Raw genomic sequence first — 22,235 nt, forward strand, 5'->3', positions numbered from 1 at the left:
TGTGAACTCACTCTCAATAGATATGCTGTCATAGCAAGTCCTGGTGTCCTGAAATCCCTGTTACGTGGGGACTCACAGGTACTCTGATAGACAAATAGCTGATTTGGGTTTGTTGTGGCACAGCCATAACAAACATTCGGACAATGCCCTTAATAACATGCTTTAACTTTTGGTCAGCCCTGAATTGGTCAGGCAGTTGGACTAGATGATCACTGTAGGTCCCTTCCAACTGAAATTATTCTATTCTATTCTATTCTATTCTATTCTATTCTATTCTATTCTATTCTATTCTATTGTATTGTAGCCCAGCATGGGCATTCTTCCGTGGGGGAAAACCGAATGCTAGAGCTAAGCTAAAGTGCACTCTTGCATCTGTTGTAGTTTAGCCCTAGTCAGCTACCAAGCACCACACAGCTGCTCGCTCACCCCCTCACCCTGGTGGGATGGGAGAGAGAATCTGAAGAGCAAAAGTAAGAAAACTCATGGATTGAGATAAGAACAGTTTAATAATTGAAATAAATAATAATAATAACAACAATAATAAATTGTAATGAAAAGGAAAACAATGAGAGAGAGAGAGAGAGAGGAATAAAACACAAGGAAAAAAAAGTGATGCAACTGCTCACCACCCGCCGACCGACGCTCAGCCAGTCCCTGAGCAGCGATCACTGCCCCCCCAGACAAGTCCCCCCAGTTTCTATACTGAACATGACGCCATATGGTATGGAATAGCCCTTTGGCCAGTTGGGGTCAGCTGTCCTGGCTGTGCCCCCTCCCAGCTTCTTGTGCGCCTGGCAGAGCATGGGAAGCTGAGAAGTCCTCAACCAGTGTAAGCACTGCTTAGCAACAACTACAACATCAGTGTGGTATCACATTATTCTCTTACTAAATCCAAAACACAGCACTATACCAGCTACTAGAAAGAAAATTAGCTCTATCCCAGCTGAAACCAGGACAGTATCTTAGACAGTTTTGAGGCACCCTGATGGGGCGGAAGAGAGAAGCCTCTGCTACTGGTGTCCAGCCTTCACCACCACTGCAGGCAGTAGAGTGATGAGTGAGGTATATGCTGAGGTGTTAGGGTAGCCAAAAAGGCTGGGGAGGCACATGGGAGACACATGAGTTATTTGGATAGTTGTCTGTGATAAATGATGTGAACTACTTGGCTACTTAACCGGCTACCCATTTCTGGGTGGTGTAGACAAGAGGCATCCACCATGGATTTACCTGAGAGATGTCACAAATATTAAAGTGTCCTTCACCAGCAACCAAACTTTTCCAGATTCTTTTCAAGCACATTTCTGCTCTTCCACCACCTACTCCCACACAACAAAGACCCATTTGGAGTCCTCACTATTCTTCTGATGTGAACCAGCTCACCCAGATCTGCCAAGGGTTGTCGAAGAAGGGTCAGATGTGTAGGTGTCCTACTGTTTCATCCTTCTTCAGTCGTATTGTGCAGAGCCTCCAAAAGTTTCCATGTTCTGCCTTAAAGCAGCTTCATGATATTGTGACTGGTACTGGAAAAAAATTAAAAACAGCTGAGCCATGGATTCAAGGTGCTATGTAATCAAGAGCAAGCCACTCAGCTCTACTGATCTTCACTCAGCTTAGCTAAAAATCTGGATAGAAAGCAACACTGCACTGATGACTAGATACTGCACCTGAAAATTCGTTTTATTAGAATATCTAATGCAGTGTACCTTATGTGGGCTTATGGATGGATCTCAAAGGGATTTAAATACCCTTCGGTGCATTTCTATAACTTTATCTTTACAAAAAAGATGTAGATAAAGACTGCACAGTATCTAACTAAATAATGTCATTGCAGGCATCAAGAATAAATTCTCATTGTTAAAGAAATATCATGACTCATAACTAGAGTTGCTTTTCATTATTTGCTTAAGGGCTAGAGAGTACAAAAGATATATTCATGACACACTTCAAATTCGTGCTGCTTATTCATTTTAGTTTTGATTGAACACACCAAACTCAGAAAAACTGTGCTAATCTTTTCCACTGGAACTGATCTGCCCTCAGTCTTTGTGTGTGTCTGACACTGCTGGTAACCCCTATTTCAAAAAATAAACACATTATCAACACACGCGGGAGGAGGCATCTGAAAGCTCATCTTTATATTTGGTCTTCCAGTCAGATTGCTTTACTCATACAGAGACTCACTCATTTTAATGTCCTTGCAGGAACTGCTAAAATGCTCTGCCATGTGCTTCTTATGTAAGTAAGGCTCCATTTAATAACTTGGTTCCACCCTGAGTGCAAGTGGTGAAATTCAGCATGAAAAATGGTGAGAGAAGACAAAACACATCCTGTAGTTCTGGTAGCAAAATGTGGTTTTGCTCTCTGGGTCCATTATATCAGCAAGTCCACCCTTATGCTAATTTGCTGTTTCTTTGGCATTTGAAAAAGAATTTGAACTGAAAAGTAAATAATAAACCCAGTACCTGTTTTCTGTTTCCTTCATGGGGACTACATTTGTTCTTTATGACAGGAATGGCTTTTTGTAGATCAAATTTATACTTCTGAATTCAAATTCAGAAGAATGGAGAAAAAAGTAAAAAGAAAGATCATGCAAGAAAACATGAAATTGTTTCTTGAAGCCTCGAATTTTATACAAGCTTGTATTTTAGTAGAATGATGAAATAAAATAAAATGAGACAGGGTCCTCCATGTATTACCTATCATCAGGACTTCAGCAGTGAAGGTTCAAGTGAGCAGGTAATTGAGGTTAACAGTCCTACAGGAAAAGATTTGGGTCTGCTGGAGATAACAAGCTGGACGTTAGGCGACGATGTACTGCTGCTAAAGGGTGACTATCTTACCCAAATATCTAAACAGGAGCATAGCCTGCAAGATATGTGAAATAATCCTCTCCTCAGGACTGGAAAGGCCTCAGAGGTGCCCACCTTATGGGATATATGGGATATCTGGGAACTGCATATCTAGAAGGATCATGGTCTCACAAGGACCCAGTGGAGGCAGTGCAGAGGAGAGGAATGGGCATGGTCAGGATTTCAGAAAACATGAAATGGTCTCATTCAGCCCAGAGCCGAAAAGGTTGCAGGGACATGTGATGGACCCTTGAGCTCTCTCAAAGGGTACAGGACAAAGAAGAAGAGGTCCAGGACTCAGGGCAGGTTTGGAGCACACCCTTTCCCGAGAGCTGAAGGAGCCAAGGGAAAAGCCCCTGTGGCCTATAGCCTGGGGGAATTTCTTTGTTTTCTGTCATATAGACGTCTGGGCATTTATATTGTGAAACGTGCCTGGGAAAGTGACATCAGAGGGCCCGTTTTGCTGTGGCCTGGTGGTGCCTGTCCCCAGGCCCGACAGGAGAACAATGACACACTGCTCGGTCTTCCGAGGTGCATCTGTCATGGCTATGCCCACTTCCTCCTCCTGCACAACACATCACAGATAAGCTGTCTTCTTGACTCAAGCCTTCCAAATCTTGACAGCAACTTAAAAATCCCAGGATCTTTGAAATAATACATTTAGGTTCCTTACTTTTTTGTTTTTCAAGTTTTATAGGCAATGTCTGCACTGTCAGCTCAGGGCACATAAGGCCGGTGCAGCCATGTTCCCACTTAGATACCAATTTTTGTAGATTTTATCCATCATCACGAGAAATGTAGTCATTTTTTTAAAAAAGGTAATCAGGGTTCGCCTGTCTCTGATGAAGACCTCAAATCTCCAGTTTCATGACTTGGAAATTCTGTATGTGAAGTCCCCAGGTGCTGTATCCTGCACTCTTCATTTAAGGAGTTCTCCCACTGACTTCATTCTGAATGGTACAAACCTTCAACTCAGCAAATAGGACACTCATGAGCCCAAGTTCATTCTTATTCAATAAAAGTCTCACCCTACACTAAGCTACATCTGATGCTTGAGAGCTTTGTTGAATATGAAGAAATTTTGGAACTGACACCTTTTCAAAAACAGCCTCCTGGCTACAGAGAAACAAATTGCTTTGTGTGTTGGCTGTATTTTTGTCTCCCTCATTTAAACGTCAGTTTATTTCTTTGTCTACCCTTAGGTTTCAGGCTTTCAGAGTAGAGATCATCTTTGATGGAAGGTGCCTTGCACAGAGCTACTAAAGGTGCACAACAGTGCAAGTGCAACAGCAGCAATAGCTTTAACTAAAGTCAATGAAAGGACTTTTTATCCTCCTTTAAAAACATATCTTAGAAATAGAAAAGAATGAGACATTGACCGATTAATGAGAAAGGGCAAACCGTTAATCATATCTTTAAAATTATTTTAATACTTTAACAAAAACTTGTCTTGAATAAGAAAAATCGAGTATGTGCAATCAGGAAGTAATGTAAATCTCCTAAGTAAAGATCTAGGTTGAAAGAAACAGGTATGATATGAGTCAGAAAGATTTAATTTATGCAAATCAGCAAGACCAGATTATAGCATCCTAAATTGTAAATGGAAGTACTTACGGAGTTTACTGAACACCTAAATTCTTTCTGAGCTGTTCTGGTGAGTCAGGAAGGTAATGAGCACTGGGCAAGAACGTGGGAGTTGTCTACGTTCATATATACCTGTGAGATGGAGGCTGTTGTGCTGCTGGTAGTCAAACAGGTAGTAGATGTGCTAATTTCTTCGAAGTTTACCTTCTTTAAGCAGTGTCTAATTTTCCCATAGACAGGGATAAAGTCATTGGAGGACACTGAGGCAGGAGCTCTTTAAGAAGAGAGCCTGAAGCTCTTAAAACCTGAACTTTTGAGGAGACATGAAGAAGTTGGTTATAGCCGTGCCCCCGTGGGGCTCCAGAGGCGCTGGTGCATGTGAAATGAAGGGTATGCTGGCACAGCTGGACCAAGAGACGTGAAAAAGCCCAAACCAACACCTTAAATCCCACGCCAGTGCCAACAGAAGGTTGCTTGTGTCAGTTTGTGAGGCAATGCATTGCACCCCTTGTTCCCATGTACCGTCTGCCACCAGCACAGGCTTTGTAAGGTGGAGGGGACATGTGTGACAGGTCACGGGCACAACCTGCTTTTAAACAAAACCTTTTGTGGTAAGTTTCAAGGGCAGAAGCTCTTGGGAGATGCCAGTTGCCTTGATAAAACTCTTCTACAGGCAGGACAGTAAGAAAGAGGCAAAATTCTTCTCTCTTCCCCATCACAGCAGTCAATGTCCCTTTGTTCAGGCTGGCATGTTGCTCTTTATTGCCAGAGTGTGTGCTCATGGAGGCTGACTCTATAATGATATGTTTGTGATTCACTATATAAGTGATAGTGACTAATGTCATTTTGCATGTCATCAGGGGATTAAACACAATCCACTTAATGCACACAAGAAACTCCACTATAAAATTGTATTTGTGATTGTTGCTGATGACAAATGTTGGCTTCTAGTGTCAGACAAATCCGAGGGCTTCCTGGAGGCCTGCCTATTCCCTTGAAATACCCAATTAATTAACATTTTGCCTACAATAAGCAGTTCACAAAAGTAAGCCTCAGTCAGGCATTACTGTCCATGTTAAATAAATTACTGTTCCTCCTTTATAACTCACTGTGTTATGAAAATAAATCTGCACACGCCTCTTTTCAGAGTAGTAGTCTTTCTAAACTCTATTAATGTGAAAGTTCCTCAAATCAAGGAGAAAGATAGTCGGAAATGCGGGTGCCGAACACAGCAAAATGCACCAGCAGTGCCTGAGTGCCATGTTCACTCTGGTATTGATTGGTGTCAAAGGACTGGAGCCCTCAGGGATATTTGTGGTTCTTTGGGATTACACAAGGGTTTTTTTTCTGAAATATTGGCTTTTTCCCCTCTTTCGTATTTACAGAATTACTATGTGATTTTGGCTCCATTGCAGTACAAATAAGTTTTGGGGTAGGTCTGCAATTAGCAGGGTATGGAGTGGTTCCTGGGGTCCAGCGTGGAGCCCAAATGGGACAGCCCTTCCTTATCTGCTGCTCCTCTGCCACTGAAGAAGTAGTAGCTATTTCTGAATTCCATACAGATGTTCACTCTAAATAGAGGACCTGACTTTCCCACCATATTAGAGGTGGTCTGAAGGAACATATTCCACTCAAGGGGATCAGACCAAAACGCTTTTGGGAAGAAATGGGACTTTTCTGCTCTTATTAAAATGGGACCTGCTGTGGAAGGATTGGAAGAAGAGGCCTCAGTTGCAACTGTGCAGCATGAGCTGACTGATCAAATACCAGATAGTATCTGATAAATTTGTTTCCTGTCAAAGAAAATGCTTCTTTACCCAGAACTATTCATATAATAGACAAGTCATGAAAAAAAAAAAAAAAGAGCAGAGCATACTCAACATTCAGCAATGTACACCAGGTTTGGAAGAGCCTAACAGGAATATCTGAGCAATGCTCACTCTTACCTGGGTTTCTGATAGGGAAGGATTTATTTCCCAGAGGAACGTGTGGCAGAGGGAGGCCTTCTCTAGCCCAGCTCCTGCCATTTTCCCTTTGAGCATGGGGAAGAGTCCTAGGGAGCTCCTGGAAGGCTTCTGGGACAAGAGGACCCCATCCTGCTTTTGAGCCAACCAGCTCAAAAGCGTTACGAGGGTTGTGCAAACAGTGATTTGGATTCAGAAAATAATGTGATTCACAAAGCAAGCACTCTCTGGACCATGTTTCTTGGGAAAATGTAGACAAAGCTTTGCCTATTCTGTTTCCAGCTACTGGGTCCCAGGAAAGGGAAAGGGCTTTTTCCAGATGTGCACTAAGAGACATCTAGGAGTTGGACACCTCAATCCACAAGCTAATGATCTGCTCTACTTCCAACAAGGACAAACAGACTGTGTTAAATGGGAAATCAGACCAGATAACTATGATCAGACTGTTCTTCTCTTCATTATTTTTCTTATTCATTATTTTGAATGAATGAATGATTGTATATGATTTGTATATTCATTTACTCATCATAAATAATTTAAGCCAAGGGATTAAATCTATCTATTTTTTTTTATGAAAGCAAACTCAATGTAGAAATTAATATTTTGCATTTCAGAATCCCCATGCAGTCTACCCCCTTTGATTTATTAAAAATCTGTTTTCTCCTGATATTTGTAAATGCCCTTTTTATTTCCCTTCACTCCTTTGGACAGAGCTAACGGGGCCTTTTTTGGCTCTCTGGACCCTGGCGTACTTATAACTGACTCTGCACATTCTAGATGTGTTGCTTTCCCCACCGCCTCCATTTCCATTACAGCTTTTTCCTTTAAGCTCGTGGTTAAAGGTAACCTCTGGGTAGCTACCTGCACTGCACATTAACGAATTTCTGTCCTTTAGCAGGGGTACAGTAGGGCCAAGCTCAAGTGTGGCTCCTCATTTTAAAACCCCTATTTTACATTCTCGTTCTGTTCTTCTCTATCACTCGGAGTGTTAGTTGCAAGGAGGCTTTTGTTTGAGCCTGGGCAGCTGCCTCCTGGCAAGGGGGAGTTTTGAGCGGCTGACCTGCTTGTGCTTGTTGCTTGGTTAAAAACCTCCATTTTCATCTGGGTGGAACCAGAGGGAAAACAACTTTGGCTCCAAAAGCATCCTCAAAGTGTTCAGGATTGTTCTTCACCCCGGTCAGAAAATACAGCAAAACAACAACGGAAAAGCTTTCTCAGATGTGAATCCTGTACTACTCCATATCCAGACACAGCCAGCGTATTGTTCTTGCTCAAATAAAATGCACTCACAGTGCACTTACTGAGTGCAACTGATGCGACTCTGGAGAGGGGGGTCTTCCCCTGGGTCCTGGGGAGGAGGGGACCCCATGACCGTCTGTGCTGTGAGCCTGCTCCCCCAGCCCTGGGCCCTGGGATCCCCTCTGCCAGGTGGTCCTGGGACCTCAGTGTGGCAGCAGACCTGCCCAGGGAGCATTTTTGAAACAGGATTTTTTTTTTTTTAGGGTTTAAGCAGCAGCACATTTTTTGTGTGAATCGCAGCAGACCAGAAGCTCTCTGTTGAACGTGGGGGTACTGACTGCTGCAGTGCTCACCATGCTTCCTGAACAGGTCCACAGTGCTTCTCCACTCTGAACCTCCTCCTGTGATGGCCTGTGGCAAACAGGAGAAGATGCCTGTTGTAAACTTCCCTCCCTTGAGGCACCTCAGAAAGCAGTATAATGATTTTCCTAACATTAGACTAGTGTGAAGATATTGCCATCAGTAGGTATCTCAAAATGGTATCCAACAGCCCAGAATAGATAAAAGAGCGTCGCTGTAGGGCGATAAAAAAACCCCACCTTTTCCTCTGTAGTTCTCTATATTGTGTGCATGCTTGGTTTCCTTGGAGCCCAGAAATCTGATGTTAAAAAGACGTCACATAGGCATGTGTATGCTTCTGTTTCAAACCACTTATTCACATCAGAAAGAAAATGTGCTTTGGAAAGATTTATTCTCATTAAAATAAATAAGTTTTATCGGGGTAAAAAATTGTGTTTGGCAGCCCACAACATTTGATTGCTGTAATGGTAGTGACAGCAGTAATCTATTTTTTTGCCTTGCTGGTAAATGGAAGTATCCAGCAAAGATAAAAGGTTACCAGCTGGGATAACTATCCTCTAATTAGTACTGCAGATTTTTGGGGGAATTTAGAAATAAAGTGATGCAGCCTCTTAAATTTGTTATAAATAAGACCAAATACGAACAAGCAAAGTACTCAACATATGAACCGCAGCACCTAATGTGAGAGGGCTGATCAGCCATTCGGAGCAAAATACTGTCAGACTTCATGGCGCTGGGAAGAGAAGAAACTTGTTCTGAGAGCCACCATTCACAAAAACCAATCCAGTCTTGAGCTTCTTACTCACATGAGCTGCTCCTGAACTCGTTGGTCAGGGTACGTGGCCAGTATAGTCACAGTGCAGAGATAACAAAGCTAATTTTCACTTAGGTAACTCAAGAACTGGTAACAGATTAGGTATAAGAGGACAGAGAACCAACAGTCCTGGTTGATTCTGCCAAATATTGCTTGATTCTGTCAAGAGTTTTACTTAGAAACTACGAATTATGAACTATGAGGAAGAAGGAAAAATTTCCACAGGGGAGCATCACTACTCTGGGAGAGGTGATAAGAAAAAATGAAGCAGTTAAACTTAACTGTGGACTGAAAACTATGTCAGCTCGGGAGCTGTGCATAAGCAGATCAGATGCGCGTGCCTTGGGGGAGCAAAGTCTGGCAACGGGTCAGCGACAGCTTCAACGGTCTGACTTCAATGCCTGTGAGAGCCCACCCCGGCTATTGGTGCTAATAAATCACACAGTCGCCTCAGTCCATGCACCCCATGAGTTGTTGCCAATATTTTGTTAGTGAATGCCTACGACTTTCCCAATGCAATTAGCTGGTGACAAAAGCTGAGAGCCCAAGGGTAACTGTTCCCAGAGAGGGGACATAGGGCAATGGGGACAGTTTTTGCAGTGTCATCAAGCAGCTTGACTGGGCAGACATGCTTAAAGGTCTGGGAAACCTAACAGACATATTCCTGAAATCTGCTGGACTAGCAGAGATGCAGAGTAGACAAGGAGGACCAGGGTTTTGGAAGGGTCTGCACTCATCTCTTTCTTCACTGATCTCTTCTTTTGTCCCCACAAGTTTTTCTGAAGCAATGTGCTTGCAGTTGAGGGCTGTTTGCCCATTTACCATCAGCAAAAACTTCTGGAGGACTAGATAAAAGTCACTGCTGGGCAGGGCAGTTGAGTGACATTCAGGGTAGGGTGAACTGCCCAAGCATCATTTCTAGCCTGGAGACCTTCCTTATACTTTTTAGGATCAAAGGGTGTGATTTATGTTTTTGGAGCACAGCTGCAGCCCAAAAAGCTTGTGACTGCCCTCCTATTGCATCAGCTCAAAGTCAGCAAAGGCCATACAGGAGCCGTGCAGGGTGACAGACCTTGGAGGCCATGAAGAGGCTGCAGCCATGGCTCGGTTGCCTCCTTGCATGCTGGTAAAACCATGGAGAACAAGAGCTGTGGCTGCTGGAAACTTACTGTTCTTCACACATATTTGGGGAGCAAAGATCAGCCTGGACTGAGCTGCAAAAAAACCTTGAGGCTGCTTGTTGTCAGACCATACCCCTGAGTGCTAATCAGAGCATCCTCTTTTTAAGTGCCTCAGTCTAGTATTTTTAGGCTATAAGTAAGGTGAAAAAGATTTTGCCTTTGGTCAGACAGGAAAAATGCCTTTGAAAAACCAACGTGCAGAGAGAGGGATTCTTGACCCCACATTTAGGCTGGCAGCTCTCAAAGTTTTGTCCAACGTGAGCCCCTTAGCAAGGGCTGGGAGCTGTGTTATTAAATATGCTGGGCCTCGGAGGATGGAGAGGGCTTGAAACATATTCCATTTATGGGCGCTCTGGAATGGTCCTAGCAGTGGGACTGTCTACCAAGCAGAGTAATACCACCCACACTTTAAGGTCCATGTCCCTCATGTCCTTATATAGGCCGGGTGGCCTCACAACAACTCCATCTCCCTTCTCATATTTGTCAGCTCCCCTCTTCAGGGAGTGACAAACGCTGGTGCCGATGTGACATAAACAGAGTTATCCAACCAGCAGTTCTTACACAGCCAAGGTCCACCCCACCCCTTGTGAAACTGTATTTGAACAAATAAAAAAATGAAATGCTCAGGAAGCCCAGGACATCCAAACACACTGAGGGACAGGGGGAGGCTGAGGTAGAGAAAATACGGTGGAGCGTTTCAAAGCCTGTGAGCCTGGAGAGTGCTAAGCCAGCCCACCTCCTTAGCAGACCTGGTTTGGGTTTCTTTTTGTGCCAGCGGTGTTACAGAAAGCTGAGTAGATTAAAAACTTCAAACTATTTAGGATTACATGGGTAGAGTGATTCTGTGATTGACACCCATAAATCAATCCAGGAATTTACTGGCATTTAGACCATACTACATAACAAAAGGCTGATGTGGTTTCTGCCCACTGTGCTGTTTACTGAGACACTGGCTTTTTGTGCATTTCTGGAACAGTGTCAGCATGAATACGACCCCTATGGAGAACGCATTACTGTCCCAGGATGAGTGGTTGGGTTCGAATTGTCTTTGTCTGAAACTGGCCCCAGTGTCCCCTGGGAAATTAGAGTCCTTGGCTACACCCACAGCAGAAACAGTCAAACCCACATTGTGCTGATAAGCAATATCAGTTGCTATAAAAGAATCTGCTAAAGCAGGACTTTTTGCCAGACAGTCTTAGAATCATAGAATCGTTTAGGTTGGAAAAGACCTTTAAGATCATCAAGTCCAACTGTTAACCTAGCGCTGCCAAGTCCACCACTACGCCATGTCCCTAAGCACCACATCTACACGTCTTTTAAATACCTCCAGGGATGGTGACTCAACCACTTCCCTGAGCAGCCTGTTCCAATGCTTGACAACCCTTCTGGTGAAGAAATTTTTCCTAATATCCAATCTAAACCTCCTCTGGCGCAACTTGAGGCCGTTTCCTCTTGTCCTATGGGTTGTTACTTGGGAGAAAAGACTGCTCCCCGCCTCTCTACAACCTCTTTTCAGGTAGTTGTAGAGAGCGATAAGGTTTCCTCTCAGCCTCCTTTTCTCCATATTGCACAGAAGGGCTGTGCTCAGCTCCTGTACTTCAACTACTCCAAAGCAGACCTGCCTAATGCACCCCAGACTGTCCCCACTGGCATGCGTGCAACAGGGCTTTCATGCATTTAAGAGCAAAGGGAGATTATCACGAGCAGCCATCACCACCCACTGCTACAGGGTTTGAGACCTTTGTGGCCATTTTCCGAAGCAGGAGAAACTGGTCTTGCATTAAGTGCACGCTGCAAATCTGGAATGGATCTTCCTGATGCTGTAGGAGGCACTTGCTGATTCTCCCTTTTGACCACCCCAGGCAGGAGTTTAATTTTTCCTTTTTGGCACTAAAGGAGTCGAAAAGAAAACGAACACCGTCACTATGACCCAGATCAGGACAGCCTGGCTGTCACTGTGAATAAATGCAGTGAAGAATATGATCCTACTTTTGGAAAGGACTTTTTCAGTCTAAACTATGGAATAGCCAAGGCTTTACCTTTGATACATTTTAAATAATAAATCAATCATAATAAGTAGGTTTTGTGACTTCCTACTTCAAAATAATATTCATAAACAGAGAACATCTATCCACCATTGCACATTTGTTTCTTACTTGGACCCACAGAAATAAGGTCAACTTGACAGGCAAACCTCTGCTATCGGCATCTCTGGCAAGCAGGACTTTCAGGTACTGAATTTAGCAAAGCAGAAGCTATCTGTTGTCAACACTCTCTGTACTGCAAGTTTTGTAAGTTTAGCCTCATATTAGAAGACCATACTCTATCCAGAGCTTAATGTCTTATCTGTAGAAGAAAATACATGCTAGAAAAAAACCCCACCAAACATATTTGGGGATTTATGAGGTTTCTGTGGTTTGTCCGGAAATTCCTGGTGCTGTGTTTTCCCCAGTGAAGTGTAATATTGCTGGGATGGTGGGCATTAGCATCTCTGCAAAAAAGGATGTCTCTCTGCATATGTAAATCAAACCCCTGCGCGGCAGTCCCGTGCCCAGTTTGTGTTCTGCCTCTGATATGGGTCAGGTTACTGCCGTCATTCTGAACATGCTGCCTCATATAAAGTTATATATGTATGTGTAATTTTGATAATACATTGCTACATCTATTTATGCAACTTATTGGAACAATAGTTTGACTGACATGTAGCATATTTTGGAACTTGATATTTATAGCTGAAAATAAAAAAGTGAGAGCAGTCACCAAAAAAAAAGAAGTGCTTTTCCTTAAAAAAAGGAAAATCTGTTTTGACCTGGGCTTCCTGTGCTATTAGCCATTCTAGAAAAGTCAAAATTTGCTCCCTCCCTTATTACTGCCTGCATTAAATATATTATTAAAAAATTTATATTGTCTCAGTTACAGTGTCACCATTGAAAGCTACTTCATATAAATGCCCAAATTTAAAAATTCTAAATAAAAGGAGTACCACCATTACCATAGCTTAACTGAAGTGTTAACTTGGTGCTCAAGGTATGAAATTAATTCTCACTGGTCTATATTTAGAAGAATAAAATTGGAATTCTAGCCACTTCAATCCTGATTTCTTCTTGACTTTTGCTATTAATTGGAACAAATTTGAAAATTGGTGCTTTGAACTAGAGTTCAAGCAAATATGCTGTTCAAACTTCGAGGGTTTGGGGATACTTTTGATAGTGTTCGAATAAGTAATCCACAATCATTCTTACCTATGAGTCTGCTCTGCTAACTGCAAACTAAGGAAATACTGCCTAACTTACACATCTTCATTTACAGAAACATGTATTTTGCATGTGACTGTACTGGCAATTATCGTATCTTTTTCTTCATCATACCCTCATATTTTTTCTTAATTTGTCCTTCGACATGTACACTAGAATGCCTCACAAGCTATGCATTTAATTCTCTTCATGTGATTTGTCTCTCATTCACTGAAAATATGGACTTGCTTGTCCATTCAGAATCAATTCTCACCTGATCGATGGGAGATTAACCAATGATGTTAAATGTTTGTTTCACCATTGGAAGAGACATCCATGATCTAATTTCTTACCATAATTGTTTAAATTGATGTGATTATTTTAAATGACACATAGGTGATTCTCCTTTCCAGGATTTTCAGTATAAACACTAATGCTTGTTTCCCAGCTTTAGTTAGAGATTAAGCAGAGAGCAAGAAGTTTTATTTCTTGCTAAGGTTTCCCTAGGAAGAAATGGCATAAAGAAGGCTAAAATACAGGATTTAAAAATGGTGCAATATTTGTATGACAGACGAAGGAGTTGCAGGACTATATGCAACAGTGCCTACCAAAATGCTCTATCCTTTAACACACGGGCACATACGCAAGTGGACATTTCCACGCACCTACATACCGATGCCCAAATCTCCTTCATGCAGTGTGCTGCAATACAGCTTCTGCGTCACAAACAAAGGGAAGCACAGTATGACTGCCAGGTTGTTCTATGTATTTTTGGCACGTCCACTTTCTGTGATTTGCTTTATTTTGCTGCTATTTTTAATGGGAGGGGGAAACGACATACTTGTGTACAGTAGCACCTTTTACACAGTAAAGCCCAACAGTTCATCGCGTTGTTATATAGAAAGGAAAGATTTTGTGCATTGCTGGAATGCAGCCAGCTCTCGAGTCAAGATTAGCATCCTGGAAACAGCAAACATCGGCAGCTGCGTACTCCTGACTCCAGTAGCTCTGTGCAAAGCCGGCGGTACGCTCTCAGGCTCTGCTTACACCACTGAACAAGGCAGAGCAGTGCCCGTATGCTGGCCCTGAAGTCCAATAGTATGGCAAACTGTGCGTCTCTGCTACTGATGGGTAGCCTCCACAATGTGTACTCTCTCTTGAGCCATACCTGGGAATCAGCTGGGAGACTGCTGGCTTGCACAGGCTGAAGCAGAGGCTGGCAAGTGAGTTAGCAAACAGTACAGAAGATGGAAAGAAAGTCCATGCCCTCCCCAACTCTTTTACTAGCATAGGTGCAATCAGGGAAAAACAGTGCCAAGAGTTATTGGATTTGACCTATTGCAACCCAGCTTGAGGCTGAAGGTGATGGGTTGCTCGCCATAAGATGGGCTCCAGATTTCTCTTCCAAGAGTTCGTATAGCCTTTGTTTGTCCTGGGGCTGTACTTTGCTGCATGTCCCCCACCGGCCATGGGACATAAGCGTAATGTATCACCTCCCTGTTCATGAAGGGGGACCTCCACCAGGTCTGTCACGCGGTAAAATGCTGTGGTGGAAACATCTGCCCAGGCTCTTTCCATGCAAGAGAGATGCAGACCTGGTTTGTGCAGAGACATCCTGCTATTTCCCAAGGCCGGGAGGCCACAGGCTGAGCGAATGGTGAAAATGGCAGCAGTGAAAAGCTGTGTTTTGTGAGGTGATGAGTTAACATCCCCAGCATGGCCCTCACAGAGACGGAGGAGCTTAAGAGCCACCTAGTAGGCTATTTGTTGTATAAGTGAATCCTAAACTTGGGAAACAACATAAAGCAAAGAGTATGGGTAAAGATTTTATTCAGAGCAAGAGAAAATATCTGCTGATAGGTGGTCATTGTCAAATTAAACTCTCCTTAGCAAAAGCCTATGCATTATACTCTCTCCTGTGTATTATACTCACCCTGTCTTGTCAAATGCGCTTAACTGCTATATTTTATCAGCTCAAACCAGAGTCAGGTTTTCTGAAAATTTTACATTCAGACTTACTGACTTTATCAGCTGAACACTGATTGCGCTTTCCTGAACTTACGTGAAGGATATATAATGCATGAAGTTTGCAATCAATCAGCAGAGCAACAATGACACAGCAACAAAGAGAAAAACCTTTCCTACATGCTGGATAAAGGCCACTATTTTTTAAGAAGCCTTACTATGGCAAAAAAGACGCAAAAAAATAGGAACAGCTGTGAGGAAAAATAAAGGACACAAAATGCTAAGAAGACCAGCTTGATCTGGAATGCTTTGAAAGTAGTCTGCTCGGCTTTTAACACCAACGGAGGCCAGGTCTGGAGTCAGGGCTAGGTATACGGGGATGCCAGGGATGAGCAGGGCTCCTTTCTGACCCCCATGCATTTCTTCTCCCCAGGAACCAAAGGGCAAGGAGGGGTAATGTGTGGGACTGATGGGCACCAGGAGCTCCCAGCAATACCTTTGGGGCTGGCCCAGCCTTGGCCAGTGAACAGCAGGGAGAAGGAGGAGAAGCTGCTTGTAAAATACCAGAATGGCTCATATGAAAGTCTGCACAGGAGAAGATTTACATGATGTTTCTCAGAACCAGGGAACACATTAGCTTTCACTCAAAGACTCTGAATGCAATGAAAATTGTTCTGTTTTCTTGACTCATCTGCACTTTCCTCTGCAGCAGAGTGAAGCTTTCAGTGGGAAAAAGCAAAACCCACTTTATAAAATGCCAACTTATTAAAGTGCTATTGCCTTTAAAAAAGGCTTTCACCTATTAAGCTTTACACCTTACAAAGCCTAACATTTGTATTGAAAGAGAGTCATTGAATCCATACAAATGCATCACATGGTAAAACTTGTTATAAATCTCAGGTCAACAACTGAAGAAAATAAGTAGAGAGGCAGCATCTTTCTAGACTATTTCTGAACATAATTTAGATACTGTAAATAGTCTATTTTAAAAAATTTATTTTATTCTAAAAAACACTAGTATGTAATTCTATTACCCAAAGAGCAGAACAAAAGTTATGAATATTTGTCATCACGGCAAAGAGACAAAATTTAACACCGGTTTCACCCTATGTGAAATTTAAACTATTCCACTAATTTATAGAATTAGGCTGTTATGTTTTCCAAACAGATTTCAGAAACACCACAAGAGAACCTGTGCATTCACCCATGTAGGGAAAAGAAAGGAAAATCATCTTTATGTATGTGGCAGCACTGTTTTCTGGATGGCTGGTGTCTGTTGTGCTTAGAAATGGCTGCCTATGCCAAGTCAGAGCTAGTCTGGAGCCTTGCGTGAATGCGTAGCTGCATTAGTATGTCTAGATTACTCTAAATTTTGGTTACAGTTCATCTAATAATACTAAATTACTCTTTTCCAAAATAGGAAGATATTCTCTGAACTAAGAGGCAATGGCATAGACAACTCTGTGACTCAGAGTCTCATTGAAAAATATCAAGTCATTTATGTCTACTTCTTTGCTTCAAATCTGATTCAAGTTTATAGGAAACCCCTTTGCTCCTGATCAGTACGGCAACTCAGGTGAAGAGGTTTCAGCTTGTATCTCCAGTCTGGTCAGCACGAAGGGGACAAGGTGACTAGCACCTACTTACCACCACAGGAGTCACGGTGTCCATCTCTGCCTCCTGATGAGCAAATGCTCTGCGTTTGCCACCAACTAGCATGTCAACAGGTGGTTTTGCAAAGTTTCAGATGAGATCTTTCTCCCCACAAAATATTGGCAAAATCCCACAGGCACTTAAAAGAAGACATAGACAAAAGGGAGTTGTCGCTGATTCATGTGCTAGGAAAATCAGCATAATGTAAATTTGAAAACTAGATACTCTGCTATCAAAGACTATAATTTAAAACATTATTAAATTCATTGATGTGACTTTTTCAGTAGAAAATTGCAGTCTGGTTTATATCAGATTAGAAATTTAATACATCTGCTGTTAAGTATCTAGAAAGCATTGCATAACTTTCATCCATGAAGAACAGAGCCGGAGTAAAAGCACTAGAAGATGAAGGGAAACCTGCGACAGGGGTGTTGCATGGCAACTGAAAGCTTGGCTCTGCCAGTCGGTGGCAGTTCTTTGTACTTTAAACTCTATGGTAGGGAAATTAGTCATTAAAGCGGATCTCAGATGGATGACTCTTAATTTCTGAAATACAGCTGAAGCGCTGCTGTACACAAAAGCTTGCTTATGAAAACATCTCTTTTTGAACACAAGCACGCTTTGTGAAGAGCTGAAGATTGAAAAAAAAAAGAAGAAATGTCTGGTGCACCTTAGTCAGAGAAGGCCCATTGCTCTTTTTTTCCCTAACCGCAAATGATCGAACATGCAGTGCTGTTTAGACCTCACACAACATTCCAGTCTGTCCTTAATTTTAGAGAAACAATACTTTTTCTGTTTGGAAAACAAAATATACCAAATAAAATTGCTTGGCCTGAAAATTATATTTTTTTTTCCCTTGTTCCGGTAATCAGCCAGTCCCAAGGAAGATGAAAGATTAGTTACATATGTATTTACTCAGTTTTTCCACAAAAGTTGCATAGACTGCAATGTGCCAAAGCTTGCTTGTAAACATCTTTTCCAGTGGCTGATCTGTATTCACGAAAGGAATAGATAAGCAAGAGAGAAAGGTCTCACCCCTTTTGCTACTAACAAACAAAAGCTAGGAGCCGCATTACATTTTCCAAGCACCCCCTGGCCGGGGGGCCGCAGTTGCAGGAGGGCTGGGACCTTCTGGGCTGGGAAGTTCCTCCCGTGCCAGGTCTGTGGGCAGCCGTGCTTCTCCTGCACGGGGGGAATTTGGGCAAATCCCTACTGGGAGGAAATCGTGCAGAGGTGGCTGGCTCTCAGGTCCTTTTCTAGGATTTGCAAATGTTCCTCCTATAACAGTGAAGACTCTTAAAAGGAAGACTAAGGCATAGTCATTACTGTGCAGAACACAAGATCAGTTGTGTCCTTTCTCCGGCTTTTATAATGGATTTCATGCTGTTTGCTTCATTTCAACGCTGAGCTTCTGGAGTCCTGTGATTTGTGAAAATTGTATTGATGTTAACGTTTTTGGACACAGCCCATATCCAGAAGCAAACCTGTGTGTACCTGGAGAACAGAGGCGGTGGTGAACAGCAAGTGTAGGGCTCTACTTTAGTCATAGACACTACACAGATGCTGTTGCAGACGTGTGGTCTTTTATATTTTAATTCCAAAAGCCTTAACTTGCTGAATTCCCAAAGTTGAAGTTGGTAGTGGGAACTAAAGATGAAGCAGCATGTTCAGAGAGAAGCCTGGGGAGAAGGTGTGGGGAGTTTTGCCGAGGGTAGGCAGGGAGGTGGTGGCAGAGAGCTCAGAAGAGCCTGGGATGCTAAGGTGTGAATATGGTGAAAGCAGAAAAAAAAAGATATGTAAAAGAATTAAATTTGATTTACTGATTAAGCCATTTGTAAGTTGAAATGTTTATAAATGTTCACACTGTATCATCTTAAATTTCAAATGTGGCAGACCTGTGTCTGCCTTTTCAGTTTGTTTCCTAACACCTCCTAAAATGTCACATTTCACAGAGAAATGACTTTGCTCTCAGAAATCTCCAGTTTAAAATGTTCACATGTGCTGTAGAAAGAGAGAGCCTGCCTCCATGCCAGGGTTTCACCAACGTCCTTACATGAGAAAGCCATGCATTTGTGAAAAAAACTGGAAGGCAAGTGCTTGCAAAGAGGGCCAGCTTAAGTGTGCTGCATCTCCTTCGCCTAGGAAGGCTGAGAAGTTAAGCCCAACAGTGCAGGGGCTGCTCTAGTAGCCATGGCTGTCCTGTGTCCATGGGGCTTGGGCACTGAAGTCACTGAGATGCCTTTGAGACTCCTTCCTTTGGATGCTTAGATATAAGTGTAGGAAACCAGCTTGGTTTGGATCTTGGCTGCCTTTTTGAAATAAAATTATTTGCATTGATTTAGTAGATTGAAATTAGTCTAAGCAGGTTTTGTTTCCTGTCACTTCACAACAAAACTGCATCCTTGTTAAGTTTTTGCCACTAAAAGTTGTTTTAAAATAAAACAGTCTCTGGTGCTCATACTCCGGTGCTGCGCATGTTTAACTTTAATGCCAAATGTAGTAGCACTGAACTCAGAGAGCATATTCTCCAGGTAAAGATGTGTGTGTATTACTCAATCGTGCTTTTGCCTGTAGCTATTTTCTCATATTAAGACAAAGTACCTGATCAGCAATAGTGCTGTTTTAAATTTTTAAATTTTAATTAAATTTTTAAAAATTACTCTCTTATGAATTTGAAACAGCATAAGCTTGATTTTAATCACAACTCTGATTGTAAGTAAATAGTTCCAACCTGGCATTTGCAAAACCCTGAGAGTAGCTTTACCAATGGAAATATTTCATGTGATTTTTTTTTTTTTTGGCAGCTTTTCACGGATTTCAAAGTAATTCCCTGAGCAGCAGAATTTCCTACAGACTTGTGCCCCTTCTTGTTTAATTAAGCTACCCCTCTGCAATACTCCGGCTCTCCCTCATGTCTCCTGTGGTGCTCCTGCTCGGCAAGAACCAGCAAGCACTGTCACCAGCTGGGAGTGGTGTGCCTGCGGCTTGGGCTGCCAGATGATATATAATGTGTGAATTTGGACTGCTTTTCTGCCAGTGGGAGCACTAATTTGGGTCCCTCTTCTGCCTGGCTGTGGGCGTCCTCAGAACCTGTTGGAACTCGGTCATCCTTGGCTCCTTCGCATGTGGTTGAAAAGCTAAATGGGTTCAAGAAGTGTTAGGGAAAACTGGCGGACATGTAATGTGACTGTCTAAAACTCACTTTCTTAAGGCAGGAAGCTAACAAAGATCTCGTGGTTTAAGCTATCACTTTGGAAGCAGGGAGTATTAACTGTAGTAGACAAGAGAATGAAAAAGGGTTACATGTTATAGCTTGCACTGTCATTTAATTTACCTAGAAAGAGGAGGAGAAAAATGAGGTGATAGGTGGAAAACCAAGTAAACTTGAAGGACTGAGGATATGGTGGAGCGGAGTAGGGGCAGCTGAAAGGACAGAAGGTTGGTGATAACAAATAGTAAAGGGGAAAGAAAGAAGTCCTGTGCCTGGAGAGGAGTATGTTGGAGAGATTTGGTCGATCCTCCATCCCCTCTGGGTCTTCCCCTTGTTGACATTCAGGTCAGGGTCTCCCTGGTTCAGGTCTCCCTGAACACGGAGGCAAGTTGGGGATGTGGCATGGACAGAAAACCAAGGTTGTTGTCACCCTCTGGGCAGTGTCGGTCCAGGCAAGGCTGCTTTGATGGGCACCCATGAGCTTCCCAATCATACCATTTGGTTTAGCTTTTTTCCCTCTTTTTTCCCCCTCCAAAATAAACCCACTCCTGTTTACTCTTTCCCCACTGGCCCTGGTTTTGGAGATTTTAGACCGTTCTTTAGTAATTCTGGCCTTAGTGACCCTGGTAAGCCTGGGAATCTTCTCTATTCCCGCTCTCTTCTGATGTCCTTTATCCAAGAGGAGTTCCTGATACATCCCTTTCCCTGTGTGTGATATCTGGCAGTTTCTCCTGTTGTTTTATTAGTTTAGCCCCAGGTTGGCGTTGTCCACCCACTTTTCCCCTTCCATTGCTCTCAGCATCTGGCAGTTTCTCATTTTGCTATCATATTGTCATATTGCTGGAGCGCGTGGCTTACAGGAGAAGGGTGAGGAAGATCTAACTGCTGCCCTCTGCTACCGGAGGGGAACCGAGAAGACGGAGCCCAGCTCCTCTGAGAGGTGCACAGCGAAAGGTGAATGGGCAACAGTCATGAGTTGCACCAGAGGAAATGCTGGCTGGAGACAGGGAAAAAGATCTTCCAAAAAGGATGGTCAAGCATGGAAACACGCTGCCTGGAGCAGTGGTGGTTCCTCCCTCCATGGGGGTATTCAACACTTGAAGGGACAACGCCCTAAGCAACCTGATTTAATTTTTAAATGGCTTTTGCTGTCCTTTTTAGCTGGCCATCTAGCCAAGCTAGTCAGGTGGTCAAAGTATCCTCCTCTGGACTTGCAATAAGCAGATTTGCTTGTTTTCTGTAACTAAGATTTGAAAAGCAGTTTTACCTCGGGCAGTATGATAGCAGTCAGCTGTCACATAGACAAGGGTGTTGTCTAAAAGAGGCATCCATATAAACAGAGAATCATTGACTTTTTACAACCCCGGCGCCGTGACTTTTTGTAGCTCCAGTTTACTATCAGAACACAAAAAGCAGATCACTGCTGATTTACAATGCAGTTTTTCATCGGGCACACGTAGAATAAATATCAAATCTCCTAACGTCCAAAGCATCAAACAGAACCCGTAGTCTGAACCCCGAGGGGCCCCACAACTTGTCACACATGCCAAGAAGATCAGGCAGGTGAAGGCTTAGGATTCAGCTGAGCAGTGAACTGGGTGAGAAACAGGCTCATCAGTGAATGAGGGAGTTGATTAGGGAATGAATCACTTAGGGAGAAAGTTGTGCAATTAAACTGATAAATTTGGCAGCAAAACAAAAAGCAGAAAGAGTGAATGAATGCAACAATCAATCAATAAAGTAGCGAATCAATTGTCTAGTTAATAAGATAGTTAATTATGCAGAACAGAGCAGACAAGGCAGTGTACTTGGTCAGTTTGCTTCCAACAAATCTCCCCAGTATATTTCAGTCACTGCATCATTTACTTTGGCTAATTTTTGTTAATATAAGTCCCAAATGTTTGACCGCTGAATTAGTATTCTCCTTCCTGTAGTAATTTTTAAAGACAGTATCTGGTTCTAGACTGTTGCGTTCTGCTTCTTTATACTGTTTCAGAAAGGCAATAATTAGCTTATGATCTGGGAGAACTAGTCTTCTGCTCCATCTGAAAAAGCAGTACTTAACTATCAGCATATTCTTATTTCTATTATTTCAGTATTTTATATTGTATTTTATTATTTCATGTTAGGGAAGGTGTATATTGTATTTTATGTTACTATGGTATTTATCTGTCTTTCCACT

The 22,235-nt window shown here is 42.7% G+C and overlaps 1 long non-coding RNA gene across 1 annotated transcript in view; it reads right to left on the reverse strand.

Moving 5' to 3' along the window:
• Positions 1 to 913: 913 nt before the first annotated feature.
• The window catches only part of LOC140648227 (uncharacterized), a 41,036-nt gene continuing 19,714 nt past the window's right edge, over positions 914 to 22,235 (reverse strand). Inside the window, exons 2-3 of the long non-coding RNA XR_012041150.1 lie at positions 16,837 to 16,981; positions 914 to 1,520 (exon numbers count right to left, since the gene is read on the reverse strand). This is a non-coding gene — a long non-coding RNA (uncharacterized lncRNA). The remainder of the gene's footprint in view (positions 1,521 to 16,836; positions 16,982 to 22,235) is intronic.

The sequence above is a fragment of the Ciconia boyciana genome, chromosome 1, assembly GCF_034638445.1.
Source record: "Ciconia boyciana chromosome 1, ASM3463844v1, whole genome shotgun sequence".
Classification (NCBI taxonomy): Eukaryota; Metazoa; Chordata; class Aves; order Ciconiiformes; family Ciconiidae; genus Ciconia; species Ciconia boyciana.